Below are 21308 nucleotides of genomic sequence, written 5' to 3' on the forward strand. Positions count from 1 at the left end.
AGGATTTGAAGTGTTCTATCAGATTCTGAGCTTTGTTTCACTGCAGAATCAAAGGTTTATTTTCTGGAAATTTATTTATTTTCGAATTAAATTTATTAAAAATATGAATTTTTGTTCGGATGATTGTTTGTATGATTTGATGACTGCATGTTGTAGAGCTTGTTTTCCTGATGATTTTGATATATTATACGTCTGATTTGGAGATCAATAACATGTTCAAATTTGAGTTTGATTTTCGAATTTTAAAATTAGGGTTTATAACCCGTATGAATGTTTTTAATTGAAATTTGGGGGTTTCTTATTCTGGAATAGATTGATGTTGTGATATAGTGGATTGTGTTCTTTATGAAATTTGCAATCTAGTCGTATAAGTTTCATGAATCACCGAGGTCTGTAGAGAAGGGAGTTGTCTTTTGAAATTTTCCGAAGTTCGCCGGAAACTGAAAAACTTCACGGCCAAATTCCGGCCAATTCAGGGATGATTAGAATGATTTGTTGGTATGGTTAAGTTCCTGGTGAATTATAAATGTGATCTGGAGGTGTTGGTGGGGTGAGGATGCCGGGAACGTGTTCTCCGGCCACCCCTGTATTTTCCGGCGACGGGGCTGGAAAATTACAGTTTAGTACCTATAATTTTGAAAACGATGCAGTTTGGTCCCTGAAGTTTCCAGATTTTGCAAATTTAGGATTCCTGTTTTAAAAATGTTTAAAAATCATATTTCCTATTTATTTTTATTATAAAAATTCATTTTTAATTTCTGAAAATTCTAAAAATTAGTATTTTAATTCCGAAAATTATTTTTAATTCAAAAATAAATTTGAATTAATTAGTTAATTAATTTCAGTTAATTTTAATTGATTAATTGGTCAATTAATTTGAAAATTAATTGATTAATTGATTTAATTAATTATTAATTGATTTTAGTTAATTATTTAATTAGATTTAATTATTTAAAAATGATTTACAAATTTCAAAAAATAGTTTCGAGCTTTAAATTATTATTCGAAATTATTTTCAAGGCTCGATAATTATTATAAAATTGTTTCGGAGCCAGAATTGGCCAATCGAACCCTGTTTATTAACCCGAAATTGATCTAACGCCCACTTTTAATTCCGAAAAATGTTTTAAAAATCATTTTAAATACCCGAAAGCCTATTTATGACCCGAGACTTCTTTATAAATAATATCTCATTGATTACGTGATGTATTATGTGCTATATGTGACTTGTTGATTGACTATCAGTCTATATATTCGGTATTTACTTGATTATTGCATAACTTTCAATCTGTTAATCGGATTTGGGTAAAACGAAGGGTAAATAAAATTATGTGTTGAATAGAACTCTATGAGACGATTATTGATAGATGTTTATGATATGTGAGCAAAAGAGGCAAGGCGTAGGAAAGGGAAACAGGTAGTTAAGGAATAAGACGATTGTGATTGGAAGCGAGTGCAGAATAGTAAGCTAATATCAGGCAAGTGTTCTGAACTTTCTCGAGATATTATAGTACTTGATAATCCTGTGATATTGCAAGTGCTTTGAAGCACAGAAACCTAAACCCTGATTCCAGTTATTGATCTTGAGCCATGAACCTTATTCTTTCTAGACCATTGATTGTTGTATACCCAAACACGAACCTCAAGTATACGATACTACTCCACAGATACATGCAAACAAAATCCGAAACACTAAACTGAATTAATTATATACTCAAACATTGTATCCTATGCTTTGAAAGCCCAAATCTTTGAAACCCTGAAATGTTGATTCCTTTGTTATCCAATTCTTTCAATACCAGCATCCAAGCTTTTAAATTATCTTATTGATCCTTACAAGGATTGAAACCCTTTCATTGTTAAACACTCATTGTTGTTAATGATTCTGATTATTGTTTATTATTGCTTATTCTGTTATTATGTTAGAATTGGATTGTTTTTATAAAATTGTGGACCAGATTCGTGGTCAGACCATATAATGGTCAAGTTAGGCCAATGTGTGCCTTGGATCCAGTAGTTAGAGCAATGCTGTGTGCCTTGCTCGGGGTTAGTGCGTGACTGATCAGCAGCCTAACCTTGGTTTTTTAAATTAAAAGTATAATATCCAATTCGAAATCATAATCCATTGTTCACTTGATATCATAATCATGTTCACCTGATGATCATTATTCTCAGTTTTGTCATTGTGACCTACTGAGCTAGTTATTCTCAGTTTAATACTCAGTTTGAGTTTGAATGGTTGGGATTTGAATGATATGTAATATAAGTAGATGTGTGGCTTGTGTGCATACTTTAACCTGTTGCGATCCGTGATAGTTGGTAAATAGGGTCACTGCATATTATTGTTATCTTTATTATTGTTATAAACAGGTTATAAATAAGATGTGTGTGTGTGTGTGGACCCCAAACTTCTGACCCGGGTTTGGAGGGCGCCACACATAAGGCTCCACCTGATACTGCATCGAGCATAGGTCTGGATTGTGCCCCCAAACCATTATAAAAGCAATTGATGATCATCTAGTCAGGAATTCCATGATGAGGACACTACTTAAGCATCTCCTTGTAGCGCTCCCAAGCTTCACATAAAGATTATCTCGATTGTTGTGCAAATTGAGTAAGGGCATTCCTGATTGCAACTGTCTTTGCCATAGGGAAGAATTTAGTAAGAAACTTCAGCGCAAGATCTTTCCAAGTAGTGATAGAATCTGCGAGTAGAGAATGTAACCAACAGTTAGCTTTATCCCTCAAAGAAAAAGGTAAAATCCTCAGCTTCACAGCATCTTCAAAAACATTTTTGAATTTGAAAGTGTCGCAGATCTCGATGAAGTCCCTAATATGCATGTTGGGATCTTCTGTTGGAGAACCCCCAAACTGGATTGAATTTTGGACCATCTTAATTGTGCCAGGCTTGATCTTAAAGGTATTAGCTGCGATAGATGGCCTGACAATGCTAGATTGAATGTCATTGATCTTTGGTTGAGAATAATCCATCAAAGCTTTCGTATTTGCTGCTGGTTCTCCCATTGCAATAAAACTAGAGTACTTGAAACACAAATAAGTATACCGGGAAAGTAAAAAAATTTGAGTCAGTGAACTTTAACGACCACTGATGTCAAGCACATAAACTAAAAATTAATATCGAGTCCCCAGCAGCGGCGCCAAAAACTTGTTAGGGAGAAAACACGCCCTAAAATTACACACAAGTATACGCGTTTGCTAGTAGTATAAAATATAAATCAGATTCTACCCAGAGAGACTCTTTTTAGTTAACTTAAGATTATGCACCTATGCAACAATGGTATGGTTATCGCTCAATGCTAAGAAAATAACAAGTTGAGATGTTTATAACTAAGATTAAACTAACATGCAATTAACTAAAAATAAAAGTGATTGAATTAACTATATATGAGACAAACATGGGATTCTAACTTCATTAAATACTTCATTCAAAGTCATTGTACTTCACCTTAGCATGCAATGGTGATGACAACTAATTAGATAACATGAAACTAGTAAATGCCAACTTTCGTTGTACGAATACCCTACTATCAGACATCCACAAAAGAGATAGAAGCTGAATAGACACCAATTATATTGAGACCCTATATGACTATAGAATTTGATAACATAAAGGTTTAATGAATAAGTTTTCTATCGTGATTACATAGGGCAAGTAAGATGGTTAAAATTACCTACGAATCATGCATAATAAATACATGAACCTATGCTAGCATGGCAAGTTCTAAATCTCTATATTCACTGTCGCTTCAATAGAGATTAACAAACGATCTTATAAGTTTGCGCCGCATATAAGACTAATACGCACAACCAATACTAGAATATCATACAATCACCACACACTTAGGTATTTAAATAATTAACTATAGAACTCCATAAGTAAATCTGTTAGAACCCCATGACAACAGTTAGTTCATAACCGAACTCATCGTCACCATGGGTTCCAATGAAAGCATGGTAAATAAACTAAGATAGACTAGGTTTGAAGTATCTGAATAATAATAACAAAATACATTAACAAGAGTATTAGGTTCAAACAACAAAGAAAACAAGCATCCAAGATTACGACTTAAGCAAAGAATCACAAGTAAGAACAAGATCTTCTTCTCCTTCATTGTATTGTGCTATTAGGTCTTCTTGTTGCTATCTCCTTCTTTTTCTATATGAAAAACATCTTATTTAGGGTATATATAGGCTTCGGGATCGAACTGAGCTTCAAAATCTCCAAAACGGACTCGAAACAGGAATCTTGATGAACAGACCCGCGCGGCCGCCCCATATCAACACGGGCGTGCGCTGTTTCTGGAAGTATGGCGCGGCCTCCCCGCCTTGCGCGCGAGTGCGCCGTGCTAGTGATTTTTTGCTCAAATTTCTTGTTTTGCTTGTAAATTGAGTCCGCTTATCAGAATTCAATGATCCAGTAGTCCATGCGAAGCTCTTGAAATGCTCTACAACTTGGACATGGCCTTGGCTTCAAAACCTGACCTCTTTTCAGTATATTTCAATTTAAAGCTCCTTTAATCATCCAACTAATGCCTAAAAATGTAAAACACAAAAACACAAAAACACATCAAAAATACCAATAACTTGAGTCCAAAACACCGACTTAAGCTTGGAATAAAGCGTTCCAAGTAGATATAAAATCCACTTATCAAACACTTTCTTCTAAATACATGCAGATGTTTCACATTAGGCTTCTTTTTTGATAAAATTGAGTAGGGTGGCTTGCCAATATTTTTGTTGATGAGATATTTATTTTGAGTGTAGCATGTAATCTTTACAGCTTCTTCCCAAAAACTTATTGGCAAATTGGCATCTTGAAGCATTTTCTAGCAGCTTCAACTAGAGTTCTATTCTTTCTTTCAGCTACTCCATTTTTCTAAGGTGTTCTTGCAGCTGAGAACTCTTGAACAATATCCTTGTCTTTGTAGAATTCATTTAAATTTGCATTCCTGAATTCTATGCCATTGTCACTCATTAATCTCTTTACACAGTTTTGATCTTAAGCATGCTTCTCAATTTTCTTGATGTGTTCAATAATGATGTGTGGAGTTTCATCCTTTGAATGCATAAACTCTACCCATGTGTCTTATTCCCAAGGAACTAACAATGAGATTTATAGAAGGGGGGTTGAATGTAAATCTCAAAACTTTTTCAAGTTTTGAGCAGTTTCAAAGGCTAAGTATTTTGATGAACAATTGTGTATGAATTGCTTTGGGCAGGTGCAGACAGATATATATTCAAAACATAAATGTAAAGAACACAAAGGCTTTAAAAACTTTTCTGGTGGATTTGTTGTTCCACCAGAGATGTGTATTTCAGAAAATCTGTGATTCAAAAGAATTGATCACAGCTGCGTCCTAGTACAAACTAGATGATTTTCTCTCTATGTTTTTCTAAACAGCTCTGGAAAATTCACACTCTAATTACTAGCTGCAACTTGGTTTATATATCACCAAGTTTACAAGTGAAGACAAAAGTACAAATACAATTAAAAAGATTCTTCACATGTTTCTTCTTCATTTCTCTATCCAATGCAATCTAGGATAATCTGTGAATCTTTGAATACTTCCTTGTTTGCACCAGAATAGAAATGCTGCATTTTCTTGATTCCTCCAAGAGGCTACCACATTCCAATTGTCTCTGTCAACCCATGTGCCTCTATCAGCTTATGAATTGTCACTGTCAACTGCTATTGAACTGAGCATCCGTTGAAGCTTTAATCCGTTGATGGCTTTATCCGTTGATGCATTAACAGTTGAAGCTTTATCTGTTGATGCACTCATCCGTTGATGGATGTTATCCGTTGAAGCTTTAGAGACATCCGTTGAAGCTTTATTTCTCATCCGTTGAAGGCCTTTAATTTATCAGTTGATACTACTTCACTTATACAAAATTACAAGGCATGAAATATTTACAATTAGCCCTCCTATTTGCATATCCACTAGTAGTCAACATGACTTATAATTTCTCACAATCATCTAAGAATTATAACTTAAATACAGAAACTGAAATGTGCTACAATACTAAACTTATTTCTAAGTAAAGCTACTTCATCAACCGATAGCCAGAATGGTCTTATCCGTTGAGGCTACAAACACTAGATTTCTACTTGGAGTTGGAGTTGGAGTTGTCTGTAGAATTCAGCTTCATCTTCTTCACTGATGTCCAACTTAGATTGCATATCCTTGAGAGTTTCATTACTGGCAATTTTAAGCTGGTCTTCAAGTCTGAAAAATCTTCTGACTCCTTTATTATCTCTGAACTCCATCAACCAATGAGGTGATTAATGAATTGTAATTCCATGCTCAGGTATGAGTAATGTTCTAGGAAAGGAATTAGACTCCCACCTAGTTTTCCTTATGCTGGCAATCTTGTTGAGAATCTCAGTTTTGGCAGTCCTGGTATAGCCAGAATCCCTTTTGATAGCTGAGTAGACTCTAACCAAGGTAGAATAGCCTTCATTCAGAATTCTTTGAAGAGGCCAAGTCCTTTCCTCACTTCCTTTATACTTGAACACTAGCCTTTCTGGGAGCTGTTTGTATGCACTTATTCGCCTTACTTCCTCCAGCTCATCAAGATAGAGTTCAATATCTGTAAACTCTTTTATGTCACAAATGTGAACATAATCATCCTTTGAGGCTTGTGGCGTAGGCTTAGGTTTGTATTTCTGAGTGAATTTACTTGAGGTTAGGGGAGGTGTAGATTTGGATTTTCTTTTCAGTTTCTTTGGTGGTGGAGAGGTAGTTAGGAAGGTAGGCAAGTTGATGGTGTCCCAATCAATAGGTTCCTCCTTAGGGATGATTGGTTCACCATGGACATTTATACTAGGATCAGCAACAAAAGGTTCAGGAATGGAAGGTAGTGGTTTAGATTTTGATTTGGTTTCTTCAGTATCATCTCCACTCTTCCCTTTTGCATTGGCCTTCTTTCTGTTCCCTTTCTGCCATTCCTTTATTTCCTCCACACTCTCTTCAACCACATTCCCCATATCCACATTTCTGCTTTCAATCTTGTCTTCTTCACTCTTGTCTTCAATCTTCTTCTTTTCTTCATCCTGACTTGACTTTAGCTATTTTTCAAGCTTTGCTTGTGCTCTTTTGTCATCCTTCAGCTTTTTAGCTTCTTCCTTTAACCTCATGGGTTCTTCCCTCTTGGCTTTTGAGAATTTGGGATGTTCTTGCATCACACATATACTCTTTCCCTCTCTATAATTGATAGCCATATTCATTCTTTCCACTACATCATTGGTCTCTTTGTGCTTTATGATGCTACCACCCAAAACTTTGTCTTCATCAGGTTTTGGAAGAGGAAAATCTACTTCTTTTGATTGACTAAAGTTTAGAGGGTTCTTTGTAGAATCCCTATTGAATCTAGTGGATGGCTTGAGTACCATGGGTTTCAAATTCCTGAAGGAAGTTTCTCCAACCTTATTCCTCCTTACTGGCTTGTGCTCCATAATGATTGGCTCAACCTTTGTGCTATATTTCACAGATAATGATTTTGAGGTTGTAGAGCCAAACACCTGTTGCATCCTTTCATCAATTTGTCTCCTTTGCTCTTTCACCTTCATCTCAGCTGTTGCTAGCTGGATTAGATCAATTCCATCAAGCTTTCCTTTGATTTGAAGTGTTGGAGAAGTAGTGATGGCAGGAACTAGCACTTTGGATATCTGAATGTTTGTAGATGGCTCCCCTCCCCCTTCTTTATTCTCCCCCTTTTTGTTATCATCAAGGAGAGGAGTCAAGCCTTGTGCTTTAGCCAGTTGCATGAGTAGACTTGTCTGAGACTGTTGATTTTGAAGAATGGTGACCACATAGTTTTCAATGACTTTAAGTCAGCTATATCCTTCTTGAGCTCATCCACACTCAGATTCTGCCTTAATTGCTGTAGCTTCATGAGATGTAGAGAATCTAGGTGGGCTTGAAGAAGAGCCTTGGTACCAGCATTGGAGGTGTTCTGAATGGCTCTTTGGATTGACATGATTTGTTTGACTAAGGAGACATTGAATTGTCCTAGTGTTGACTCCTTTGTCAATGTCCATTTAGGTAAGTCTGGAATAGAACTTGGGCCTTCATCTCCCCCTAAGTTCATGCTTCCATCAAATGAAACAGAGTCATCATCATTAGAATTTACTCCAAATTCTTCAGATGGCTCACCAGCTGTAGAAGGCATCAAGTTGACAGCAGCTTTATCCCTTTGTAGAGATTCTGAAGTATACATTAGGTTTAAAGTATTTTCTGCCTCCTCATTGCCCTGAGTAGCCAACAATTGATAGGCTGACACAGGATGAGTAAAAGTGTCAGCATCCAAGGAAATGTTATCAATTACAGCGTTGTAATGTTGCTGAAATTGTCCTTCCTTTTCAGCATCATCCACAATCATTGACTCATTGGCAATGGCTGGATCCACCCTTATACCTTCTGTACCTGCTTTTCTCTCAATTTCTCTCTCTTCTTGCATCAGGGGCTCCCCCTGGCTCACACTCCTCACACCCTCACCCTCACCTACTAAGGTGGCACTCCTCTCACTTTCTTTTGCCATGCTGGAAGAAATAGCATGCATATTTAGACTCTCAAGCTCTCCTTTTGCCTGAGAGCAACCCAGCCTCTCACTTAAATTTTCACTCCCTTCCCTCAATCCTAGAAGTGATTGTACAGTAACCATGTAATCTACACTTGGAATTGATTCAGTTATTTGTGTAGAGACTATCAAAGGATAGGGAGTATCCATTGAAGTAGGAACCGATGGTATCAACGGATAACTGCTGTTAAGCTTATCCGTCGAAGAACAACCACTTGTAAACGGATGAGAAATATCCGTTGAAGAAGGAAAAGAAGTAGAAATTGAAAGTGACATGATTGTTGAATTTGTGTGGATTGATTTTAATTTAGGGGACACAGATTCTTCAACCAAATCTGAAAGAATTGGCTGATGATCCAACAAATCATCTAAAAGATGATGATCACCAGTATTTGAGTGGGGCTCCTCCCTGAGTTAAAAAGAGGGAGAATCAGGAATTGATGTGAATATCATGTCCACATCCAGAGATGGTGATGGAGAATTTGGTGATTGATGTGTGTCAATTTTGAGAGAATGGGGCTGTGACTCCACATTTGTTGGAGTCACATCAAGCTGAAGTTGAGAAGGCATAGATACAGGTGGGTGTATTTGTGTAGTGTGTGCACTCTGTATGGAAACTGAGGTTTTGATCCTCTTTCTTCTTGAAAAGGCTTTTACAGGTGAGTGTGTGGCTTCAGTGTCCCTCCCTCTTTTGTTCCGTGTCCCTGGTTGGGGACTATTTTCAATAGCTGTACCCTTTTGGGAGGATGCAACTAGGGATGAGTTTGAATCCTTTTCAACCACCACAGTCTTTTGAGAAACTGTGGCTTTGCTAGCTGGGGTACCACTCACCTCTCCTACCTTATCCTGTGGGGTTTCTTGATGTTCACCCCTCCCCTCACCACTCACACCATATTCACTCCCCTCAGGGTTTATGGTAGTTGTTACAACTGTTGTCTTTTGAGAAACAACAGAGGTGGCTTTCTTTGACTTTGGTCTTGAAACTTTAGGTTTGGTGGCTTTGGTAGGAATCTGTTGGGACAAGGACACAGATTCCATGGCCACACTTGAAAGCAAAGAAATAATGGGGTTGGAAGTAGTAGGAGTTGAAAAAGTATTTACCTCACTTACCTGAGGTGCATTCATTATTGGTAAATATACCAATGGCACCTGATTGTCGAGGTTAATTCTTAAAAGGTCTGCAAGGACCCTTTTCTCTTGTGCCTATCATTTGAGTTTATTACTCTCATTAGTTATGACCAAACCTTCAGCAACATGGTTAGCCAATAACATAAAGAATCTAGCATAGTAGATGTTATGAGGTCTATTAGCTTTGTTACCTAACCTGGTACCCAATTCTAGCATGACATAGTTGCTAAAATTAAAGTACCTATCAGAAACTAGCATATAGAGCATATTAACTAGAGATGAAGTTATTGCATCAAAATTACTAATTTTCCCATAGGAAACCTTGATAAAGGCATCACCAAGAAAACTCCATTCTTTCCTAAGGCCTTTTCTCTAATACTCCCTAAACTAGCAGAATCAAAAGAATAGCCTATAGAATCTAACATGCTAGATACATCATTATCAGTGTGTGGTGTCATGGAATTGTTCTCAGGTAGTTTGAAACAGGACTGTATATCATCACAGTTAATACAGTAATCTTTACCTTTGAGAGTGAAAGAGATGGTCATATCAGTCGGGTTGAACTCTGCAGTTGTCCAAATCTCCTCAATTACCTCACAGTAAATAGTTAGGGCTTCCAGCATTGCATAGCTTAGTTTGCAGTTTTTGATGAAGTCCATCATCTTGTGATAATCTGAGTGGGCTTCATTCTTTTCCACCAAAGCTACGAAATTGTTTTTCTCATAGACAAATCCAGACTGGGACATTATCTTTACTACTGGTGCCATTGTAGTGGGTAGAGGTTGCAGAGAAAAGTTGAGAGTTTTAGGAGAGAAAGAGATTAAAAGCTTTTGAAAAATTGCAAGAAAGCGTAAAGTGAAAATAAAAATTCAAGGGCTTTTATACTTTCTCAAATTAAAACGTAAGGAGAATAATTAAACAATATTTTAAGTAAATTACAGCCGTTTGAGAATAAAGAAAACTGTATGAATTCTAAAAACTGCCTTTAATACAGATACATACAACTGTGTATATATATGTATCAACGGTTAAGTAAAAGAATCAACGGTTGTGACTTACTTAAAACAACTGATGTGACACTTCAACGGATGAGGTAAATAGTTATCCGTTGAAGATTAACACAGTTTTATCCATTGGAGGATAAAATTACCAGAAATGTATTTGTCTTTCAACGGATAGTGAACATCCGTTGATAGAAATTTTTTGGCTTTCAACGGATAGGGAATATCCATTGATAGAATAAACTTTACTTAAAGCCAACCTTGTTCTTGCAACAAATTTATTTCAGGCTTCAAAACAAATTATAATAAGGACATGAATTTATGAATAATTAAGCATACCTAGCTCACTTACTAATCTTGTGAATGTTGATTCATCAAGTGGCTTGGTAAATATGTCTGCAATCTGCTTTTCACTTGTAACAAAATGAAGTTCTACTGTACCATTCATCACATGTTCCCTTATGAAGTGGTACTTGATGTCAATGTGCTTGGTTCTTGAGTGCTGCACTGGATTTTCAGTAATGGCAATGGCACTTGTGTTGTCACAGAATATAGGAATTTTGTCAACAATTAGCCCATAGTCAAATAGTTGATTCCTCATCCATAATATCTATGCACAACAACTACCAGCAGCAATGTACTTAGCTTCAGCTGTTGATGTAGAAACAGAATTTTGCTTCTTGCTGAACCATGACACAAGCTTATTCCCTAGAAATTGACAGGTGCCAGTTGTACTTTTCCTGTCTATTTTTCAACCTGCATAATCTGCATCTGAGTATCCAATTAGATCAAAACCAGACACTCTAGGGTACCAAATTCCTAGATTTGGAGTCCGTTTGAGATATCTGAATTTTTTTTAATAACCACTAAGTGAGATTCTTTAGGGTCAGCTTGAAATCTAGCACAGAGACATGTAAAAAACATTATATCAGGTCTACTAGCAATTAAATATAGAAGTGAGCCAACCATGCCTCTATAACTTGTAATATCCACAGACTTTTCAGCCTTGTTTAATTCAAGCTTGGTGGTAGTGGCCATGGGAGTTTTTGCAGATGAACAATCCATTAAGTCAAAATTCTTTAAAAGATCGTAAATATATTTAGTTTGACTAATGAAAATTCCACCACTAACTTGTTTAACTTGTAAACCAAGAAAATAAGTTAGCTCTCCCATCATGCTCATTTCATATTTACTTTGCATTAACTTAACAAACTTTTTACAAAGCTTATCATCTGTAGATCCAAATATAATATCATCTACATAGATTTGAACAAGTATTGTAGAGCCATTAACATTTCTAAAGAAAAGAGTTTTGTGAACAGTACCTCTTGTGAAGTAATTATCTAGAAGAAATTTTGTCAAAGTCTCATACCAGGCTCTAGGTGCTTGCTTTAGTCCATAGAGTGCTTTCAACAGATAATAAACATAGTCTGGAAAATTTGGATCTTCAAATCCTGGAGGTTGGCTTACATAAACTTTTTCCTCCAATTCTCCATTCAGAAATGCACTCTTGACATCCATTTGATAGACTTTGAAATTGGCATGGGCTGCATAGGCTAGAAAGATTCTGATGGCTTCAAGTCTTGCAACTGGAGCAAATGTCTCATCAAAATCTATTCCCTCTTGTTGAGAATAGCCCTTGGCAACCAATCTGAATTTATTCCTTATGACAATGCCATTTTCATCCATCTTGTTCCTGAATACTCATTTTGTGTCAATAGAGCTCTTGTTCTTTGGCTTGGGTACCAGCTTCCATACCTTGTTCCTCTCAAATTGGTTTAGCTCCTCTTGCATTGTTAAAATCCAATATGGATCCAATAGAGCTTCTTCCACTTTCTTAGGTTCCTTCTGTGATAGAAAACTACTGTATAGACATTCATCTTGAGTAGCCCTTCTAGTCTGCACCTTAGATGTTGCATCACCAATGATCAATTCAAAAGGATGATTCTTGGTCCATTTCCTTTGAGGTGGTAGATTAGCTCTAGATGAGGTTGCCTCAGTATTGTCATGATGTTAGATAGAGTGTTGATTGGTTGAAACTCCCCCTGAGTTACTGATCCTTTGAAATGAACTGGGAGTTCTATCAACTGATGAAGTGAATTGATTATCCGTTGATAGACTATGATCAACGGATGCTTCATTATGTACTTGAACTGGGAGTTCTATCAACTGATGAAGTGAATTGATTATCCGTTGATAGACTATGATCAACGGATGCTTCATTATGTACTTCAACGGATGATGCACTTTATCTTTCAACAGATCCTGCATTACTTCTATCAACGGATGATGCACTTTGTCTTTCAACGGATGCTGCATTACTTCTATCAACAGATGCTGAATTATGACTTTCAACTGATGCAGCATTTTGTGCATTATCCAAAGGCAGATTTTGAATTCTTTTCGAGGTGCCTTCTCCATCATTCTCATCTTCACTATCATCACAATATATCTCAATGTTGTCAAATTTGAGTCCTTCATGATGTCCCTCATCTGTTAGTCCATCAATCTTTTTATCATCAAACACAACATGCACAGATTCCATAACAATGATGGTTCTTAGATTGTAGACCCTATATGATTTTCCAGCAGAATAACCAACAAATATTCCTTCATCAGCCTTTGCATCAAACTTTCCTTTGTGATCAGGTTGATTCCTTAGAATGTAGCATTTGTAACCAAAGACATGAAGAAAGTTTAAAGTTGGTTTTCTTCTCTTGAACAATTGATAGGGAGTCATGCCTTTTGCCTGATTGATTAGAGAAATATTCTGAGTGTAACATGCACAGTTAACAGCCTCAGCCCAAAAATATGTTGGGATTTTTGACTCTTCAAGCATTGTTCTTGCAGATTCAATTAGTGATCTGTTCTTCCTTTCCACCACACCATTTTGTTGTGGAGTCCTTGGAGCTGAGAACTCATGCATGATCCCTTTTTCTTCACAGAACAACCTCATGGTAGAATTCCTGAACTCAGTTCCATTGTCACTCCTGATATTCCTTACTTTGAAATCTTGATGATTGTTGACTTGCTTGATGTGATTAATAATGATTTCACTAGCTTCATCCTTTGATCCAAGAAAGTAGGTCCATGAAAACTTTGAGAAGTCATCTACAATCACTAGGCAATATCTTTTCCTTGAAATTGACAATATATTGACTGGTCCAAAAAGATCCATGTGTAGCAGTTGTAATGGTTCATCAATTTCTGATTCAAGCTTCTTACTGAATGATGCTCTCTTTTGCTTTCCTTTCTGACAAACATCACACAGTCCATCCCTTGAGAATTCCACTAGAGGCATTCCTCTAACTAAGTCCTTTTTGACTAGATCATTCATTGACTTAAAATTCAAATAGGACAGTCTCTTGTGCCATATACAACTTTCATCTGGACTTGCTTTGCTGAAAAGACAAGTAATTGATTCTGCATCTGTAGAGTTGAAGTCAGCCAAGTACACATTCCCTTTTCTAACTCCAGTTAGAATCACTTTGTTGTCCTTTTTACTTGTGACAACACAGGCTTCAGAATTGAAGCAAACAGTATTCCCTCTGTCACATAGTTGACTGATGCTCAATAGATTGTGTTTAAGACCATCAACTAATGCAACTTCATCAATGATGACATTTTCTTTTGAAATTAAGCCATAACCCATAGTGAACCCTTTGTTGTCATCTCCAAAGGTTATGCTAGGGCCATCTCTCTCCTTGAACTCTGTGAGCAGGGTGAAATCTCCTATCATGTGCCTTGAACAACAACTGTCCAAGTACCATAGATTCCTTCTTTTTCCCTGCACATAACAAAATCAAATCAAGTTGATTTTGGTACCCATGTTTCCTTGGGTCCAGCCTTGTTAGTCTTTTTCCTAGACTTCATACCTCCTGTATCTTTTGACTTAGGTAACTTTGGGTCAACCTTGATTTCAGATGTAGTTGGTTGAAGTGTAGGGTTAGTCACAGAATCATTTAGCACAATTGGTTGAATTTGATAAGGCATAGATTGTGCAAACATATTATTCCACATAGGCATGTTGTATGGCATTTAAGGCATACTGAATGCAGCAAAATAAGGATTATTAACATATGGCATGTTTGCAAAATGTGCATGAGGATTCTGTTGAGACATAACAGGCATAGCATGCAGAGGTGACATAGACATGTTAGGCATGGAAGGAGTTAAAGGCATTGGAGCATTCTTAACAGACTTGCAGTTAGCAGATAGATGATTAACACTTTTACAATGCACACAACTTTTTCTAGGAGCATACTTATCAGGTGTGTAATTGTTGTGTTTGTTAATCCCTACCTTTCCTTTTAGTTTCCTTTTTATCCTCAACCATCTTAAGCCTATTTTTCAACTGATCTAAAGTCGTCCTATATTCACCTTACTGGCATCTTTGGATGTGCTAGCTTCTTCTTTGACAAAGTTCTTGGAAGTTGAAACAAACTTCTTATTGAGATTTTTCAAATTGTTCTTTTTAGAATCACTTTCCTATTTTGATTGAGGAGCCTTCAACGGATGCTCCTTTTCTTCCTTCAACGGGTAACTTTCATCATCCGTTGATTCCACATCCGTTGACAATCCATCAATTAATTCTACTTCCTTTTTTTTTCTTCCAGGCATTCTCACAGAGTGATTCAATTCCCTGAACCTTGACAATCTGAGCACTAACATCCCTAGATGTTTTCTAGGCCTTGATTACATCTTGTTCACGTTCTAATTGTTTAGAAAGAATTTCTACTTTCTTAATAGATTCTTCTAGTTCACTCTCAACAGATAAGCATTTGATTTTAATCTTTTCAAGCTCAATTACCTTTCCTTCTAACACAGCATTCCTATCACTTAAAAACAAATTATTTTCTTTAATTCTTGTGTTTTCTTTAGCTAGTGATTTAAGGGAAATACGCAAATGATATAATTCATTGGACATATCATTTATAGCTTCATTGCATTCAATCTTAGAAAGCTGAGAGAGGTCAGTAGTAATTACCTGGTTACTTGATGAACTAGTTTCATTTTCATCAGAATTAGCCATCAGGGCTAGGTTGACATATTCCATATCATCATCTTCATTGGCTCCATCCGCTGCCCAGTCATCCCGAGTCAGAAAAGCTCTTTCCTTTTGTTTGAGCAAATCGAAAATATTTCTTTTTGTAATCCACTTGCTCAAATTTCTTCTTATCAGAGGTTGGCTTTCTGCATTCATTTGCAAAGTGTCCACTTATGCCACAATTATAACATTTGAACTTAGATTTGTCCACCATGTTCTTGTTTGACTTAGTGAATTTAGATTTTTCTTGAATTTCATCTTTGCAAACCTCCTGGACAGAAAAGCCAGATGTTCATCAACATCATCAGAGTCATCTTGACTGGAACTATCTTTAACCTCAGCAACTTGCTCCTTTCCCTTGCTTGATTCTGATTTGATTGTGCCAATTTTGAGACTTGGCATTGTCTTTTCTTCATTCCTGGCTTCAGTCTTCTCATTGTCAGCTACAAGTGCAACTGATCTGCCTTTTCTCTTTCCCTTTTCCAACATCTCATCTTGCTCCATCTCAAGTTTATAGGTCTTCAAAATTCCATATAATCTTTCAAGTGTGAAGTCCTTATAATCTTGAGAATTCCTTAGTGAAACAGTCATAGGCTTCCATTACTTTGGTAGAGACCTCAGAAATTTTAAGTTGGAATCCTTAACTTGGTACACTCTGCCATACAACTTCAATACATTCAACAGTTTCTAAAATCTATTGAAGGTATCATTCAGTGATTCTCCTTCTTCAAAATGAAAGTATTCATACTGTTGAATGAGAAGCTGCATTTTGTTTTCTCAGACTTGTTCAGTACCTTCACAGATAAGTTGCACAGTATCCCAAATTTCCTTAGCAGTTTGGCTGTTAATGACATTATCATACATTCTGCTTTTGGCTTGGGATCAAACTGTCCAATAGCAACTGTGGCAGTTGCAGCTGTGGCTACCTTGTGAGGGATGTGAGGACCATTTTCAATGCAGTTGATGTAGCTTTCATCTTGAGAGAGAAGATGTAGATGCATCTTCACTTTCCAGTGATGATAATTATCTCTTTCCAGGATTGGAATCTTTACACCAATATCCTTCTTACTCATGATGTTAGTAGAATAGATCTTTAAACTCTTTGTAATTTAAGAGCTTGCTCTGATACCAATTGTTATTCCCAAGGAACTAACAATGAGATTTACAGAAGGGGGGTTGAATGTAAATCTCAAAACTTTTTCACGTTTTGAGCAGTTTCAAAGGATAAGTGTTTTGATGAACAGTTGTGTGTGAATTGCTTTGGGCATGTGCAGACAGATATATATTCAAAACACAAATGTAAAGAACACAAAGGCTTTAAAATCTTTTCTGGTGGATTTGTTGTTCCACCAGAGATGTGTATTTCAGAAAATCTGTGATTCAAAAGAATTGATCACAGCTACGTCCTAATAGAAACTAGCTGATTTTCTCTCTATGTTTTTCTAAACAGCTCTGGAAAATTCACACTCTAATTACTAGCTGCAACTTAGTTTATGTATCACCAAGTTTACAAGTGAAGGCAAAAGTACAAATACAATTAAAAAGATTCTTCACATGTTTCTTCTTCATTTCTCTATCCAATGCAATCTAGGATAATCTGTGAATCTTTGAATACTTCCTTGTTTGCACCAGAATGGAAATGCTGCATTTTCTTGATTCCTCCAAGAGGCTACCACATTCCAATTGTCTCTGTCAACCCATGTGCCTCTGTCAGCTTATGAATTATCACTGTCAACTGCTATTGAACTGAGCATCCGTTGAAGCTTTCATCCGTTGATGACTTTATCCGTTGATGCATTAGCAGTTGAAGCTTTATCCATTGATACACTCATCCGTTGATGGATGTTATCCGTTGAAGCTTTAGAGACATTCGTTGAAGCTTTATTTCTCATCCGTTGAAGGCCTTTAATTTATCAGTTGATACTACTTCACTTATACAAAATTACAAGGCATGAAATATTTATAATTAGCCCTCCTATTTGCATATCCACTAGTAGTCAACATGACTTATAATTTCCCACAATCATCTAAGAATTATAACTTAAATACAGAAACTGAAATATGCTACAATACTAAACTTATTTCTAAGTAAAGCTACTCCATCAACGGATAGCCAGAATGGTCTTATCCGTTGAGGCTACAAACACTAGATTTCTACTTAAGTGTTTTGTTTAACTTATCATCAAACTAATACACATATTCCTAACAATGTGTATCTTGAGTAGTCATCCACCATCACAAGTGCATTTCCTTTCTAGAAATTAATAAAGCATTAACTGGTCCAAACAGATCCATGTGAATAAGTAACAAAGGTGCACTTATGGAATTCATAGCTTTACTTTTGTGACTAGACCTTTTCATTTTGCCTTTTTGACAAGCCTCACAAACTTCATCCTGAGAATATTCCAAGTTTGACATGTCTCTCACTAATTCCTTTTTAACCAAGGTATTAATTGCTTTGTAGTTCGGGTGAGAGAGTTTCTTGTGCCACAACTTGATTTGATCAATAAATGCCTTGGTGTAGAAGCAACATATTCCATCCTTGTTTGCTAAGTATAAATCTGTAACAAACAAGCTTTCCTTTCTTGCTCCTTTCAAAGCAACTTCACCAGTCTTTTTGCTGATATTTAAGCAGTCTCATTTGTCAAGTGAAGCCTTGAATCCTCAATCTATGAATTGAATGACACTCAGGAGATTCACCTCAAGACCAACTATCAATGCTACATCTTCAATGATAATATTTCTAGAAGCTAACTTGCCATATCCCACTGTGAATTGATAAGTGGAATTTTATAACACTTAGAGCGTCTCATAATGGCTTGAATTGGTGTCTTGAACTCAAGTATTTTATGTATTTGACGCGTTTTAAGTATTTTTGCATTTCAAGGTATAACTTGCTTAGATAGGTGATTTTCATCGAATAAAGCTTAAGGAAGTGCTTGAAATCAGTCTAGGGGTGATGAGTGAAGAAATCAGCAAAAACAGAAGGAAAACAAAGTATTTCCCAGAAGGGTAGCAGGCGGTCGCGCGCCAGGAGCAGGCGACCGCGTGCTAGCAGGCGGCGCATGGAGACATTAGGCGACCGCGTGCGGGCGGAATTTCAGAATCTGGATTTTATTAATTCAAGTACAACTGGGCTTCTGTTGGCGCTGGTTCTCTTCGGCTATTATATAAACCTTATGGGAAGACATTTTCTTCATCAAGAGCAAGGGCAAGAAGATTGAGAAGACCGTCTTTACACGCAACAACGAAGAAGAGGAAGCATACATTTCTCTTGTGATTCTTTTAATTCGTTGTAACAGTGGTTGCTAGTTTTTTTTATGCTTTGAACCTTAATACTCTTGTGACGTACTTCATTATTTATTAAGTATTTTATTGGCCTTATATCGTTGTGTTATTATGATGCTTTCATATGAAACCATGGTGGTGATGAGTTCTATTATGGGCTAATCATGATTATGGGATCCTAGCGGATTTGTTATGGAATTCTTTAGATAATTGTTTAATATCTTGGTATGTGGTGATTGTATGATATCTAGTATAGGTTGTGCTTATTCGTCTTATATGCGTCACGAACATGTAAGATAGCCTATTAATCTCTTGTGAAGCGACAGTGAATCTTGAGATTTAGAATTTGCCATGCTAGCATAGGTTCATGTATTGTATGCATGATTAGTGGGTAACTCTAACCATTTTACTTGCCCTGTGTAATCATCATGAATAACTTGCGCTTAAATTATTATGTTATCAAATTCTGTAGACATATAGGGTCTCAACATAATTGATGCCTATTCAACTTCTATCTTAAATGTGGATGCTTGGTAGAATGGTATTCGTACAACAAAAGTTAGCGTTTATCAGTTTCATGTTGTTCGATTAATATCATCACCTTACATGCTAAGGTTAATAACAATCACTATTGAATAAAGTAGTAATGAAGTTAAGATCTCATGTGTGTTTAATATAGTTAATTCAAGTGTTTAATTCTCGTAGTAATTATTAGTTTACCAACCTTAATTTTTATTGTCTTGACATTGAAGAATAATCATACATTGGTGAGTAAGTGTTAATTAAATATAATTAATTAGAGTCTCTGTGGGAACGAACTAGAAATCATTCTATATTACTTGCGAACGCGTATAATTGTGTGATTTATTTAGCACATGCTTTGTGCCTAACAAGTTTTTGGCGCCGCTGCCGGGGACTCGGTGTTAATTTGTTTAGTTTCTGTACTTGCCATCAGTGGTCATTAGGATTCATTGATTAAGACTTATTATTTACTGCTTCCGGTTGTGTTTCAGGTACTCTAGCGAATGCTAACACGTTCTCGCACTCGCAAGAGAAATCTGGATAAAGCTGAGGAGACAGATAAAACTCTTGACTTTCCGGAGAAGATAATTTTTAAAGATTCAGATAAAGAGAGTGAAAAGAAAGAACCTGAAACAATGGGTGATCGTCTAGCTCAAGCTGATCCATCTCTTATGGACTTTTCTCGGCCTAAAATTGATGACATTCAATCCAGCATCATTCATCCGGCTATTCAGGCCAATACTTTTGAAATTAATTCGGGCACTATTCAGATGGTGCAGAATTCTATTTCTTTCGAAGGGGCTGCGACTGAAGATCCCAACATGCATATCAGGAATTTTGTCGAGATATTTAGTACTTTCAAATATAATGGTGTGTGATGAGGCTATCAAGCTGAGGCTTTTCCCATTCTCTCTGAGGGACAAAGCTAAGGACTAGTTACATTCTTTACCAGCTGGGTCCATCACTACTTGGGAAGATCTTGCGCAAAAGTTTCTGGTGAAGTTCTATCCAATGGCCAAAACTGCAGCTATTAGGAGTGCTCTTACTCAGTTTACGCAGCAACCAAGAGAATCTATGTGCGAAGCTTGGGAGAGCTACAAAGAGATATTGAGAAAGTGTCCACATCATGGGATGCCTGACTGGATGGTGATCACTGGTTTCTACAATGGTTGGGGGTCCTATCTCGACCTATGCTCGATGCATCTTCTGGAGGCGCCTTGTGGGCCAAAAGCTATACTGAGGCCTATAATCTCATTGAAACTATGGCTGCAAACGAGTATCAAAACCTAAATCAAAGGATGATGCCTGGAAAAGTAGCATGTATTCTGGAAGTTGATACAACTATAACTATTGTAGCATAGCTCACGGCGCTGACTATGAAGGTCGATTTTTTAACCAACGATGGCGTAAATCAATTATCTAGTGTCTGTGAGCTTTGTGCAGGCTCTCATGCTACGGATCAGTGTTCTCTTGTTAATGAATCTATTCAGTATGTGAATAATTTCCAGTAATCGCAGCAGCCTGTGCATGCTACTTATCATCCTAATAACAAAAATCATCCCAATTTCAGCTGGAGCAATAATCAGAATGTTGTTCAGCAGTCATATCAGCAAGCTGCAAATAAACTGTTTAATTTACCTGGATTTCAGCAACCTCAGCAATTTGCTCAAAGGCAACCATATCCTTAACAAGGAGGTGCTGCTCCACCTTTTAGTGCTGAT

The 21308-nt window shown here is 36.7% G+C and overlaps 2 non-coding genes across 2 annotated transcripts; one reads left to right on the forward strand and one right to left on the reverse strand.

The window, feature by feature from the left end:
• The first annotated feature begins 2527 nt into the window (after positions 1-2527).
• On the forward strand, positions 2528-2634 carry LOC141682104 (small nucleolar RNA R71). The gene has a single exon (XR_012559511.1). It is a non-coding gene; the product is annotated as a small nucleolar RNA R71 (small nucleolar RNA).
• Positions 2635-20613: 17979 nt separating this feature from the next.
• LOC141679914 (small nucleolar RNA R71) lies at positions 20614-20720 on the reverse strand. Its single transcript, XR_012558208.1, has one exon. It is a non-coding gene; the product is annotated as a small nucleolar RNA R71 (small nucleolar RNA).
• Positions 20721-21308: the final 588 nt, after the last annotated feature.

The sequence above is a fragment of the Apium graveolens genome, chromosome 1 (assembly GCF_009905375.1).
Source record: "Apium graveolens cultivar Ventura chromosome 1, ASM990537v1, whole genome shotgun sequence".
Classification (NCBI taxonomy): Eukaryota; Viridiplantae; Streptophyta; class Magnoliopsida; order Apiales; family Apiaceae; genus Apium; species Apium graveolens.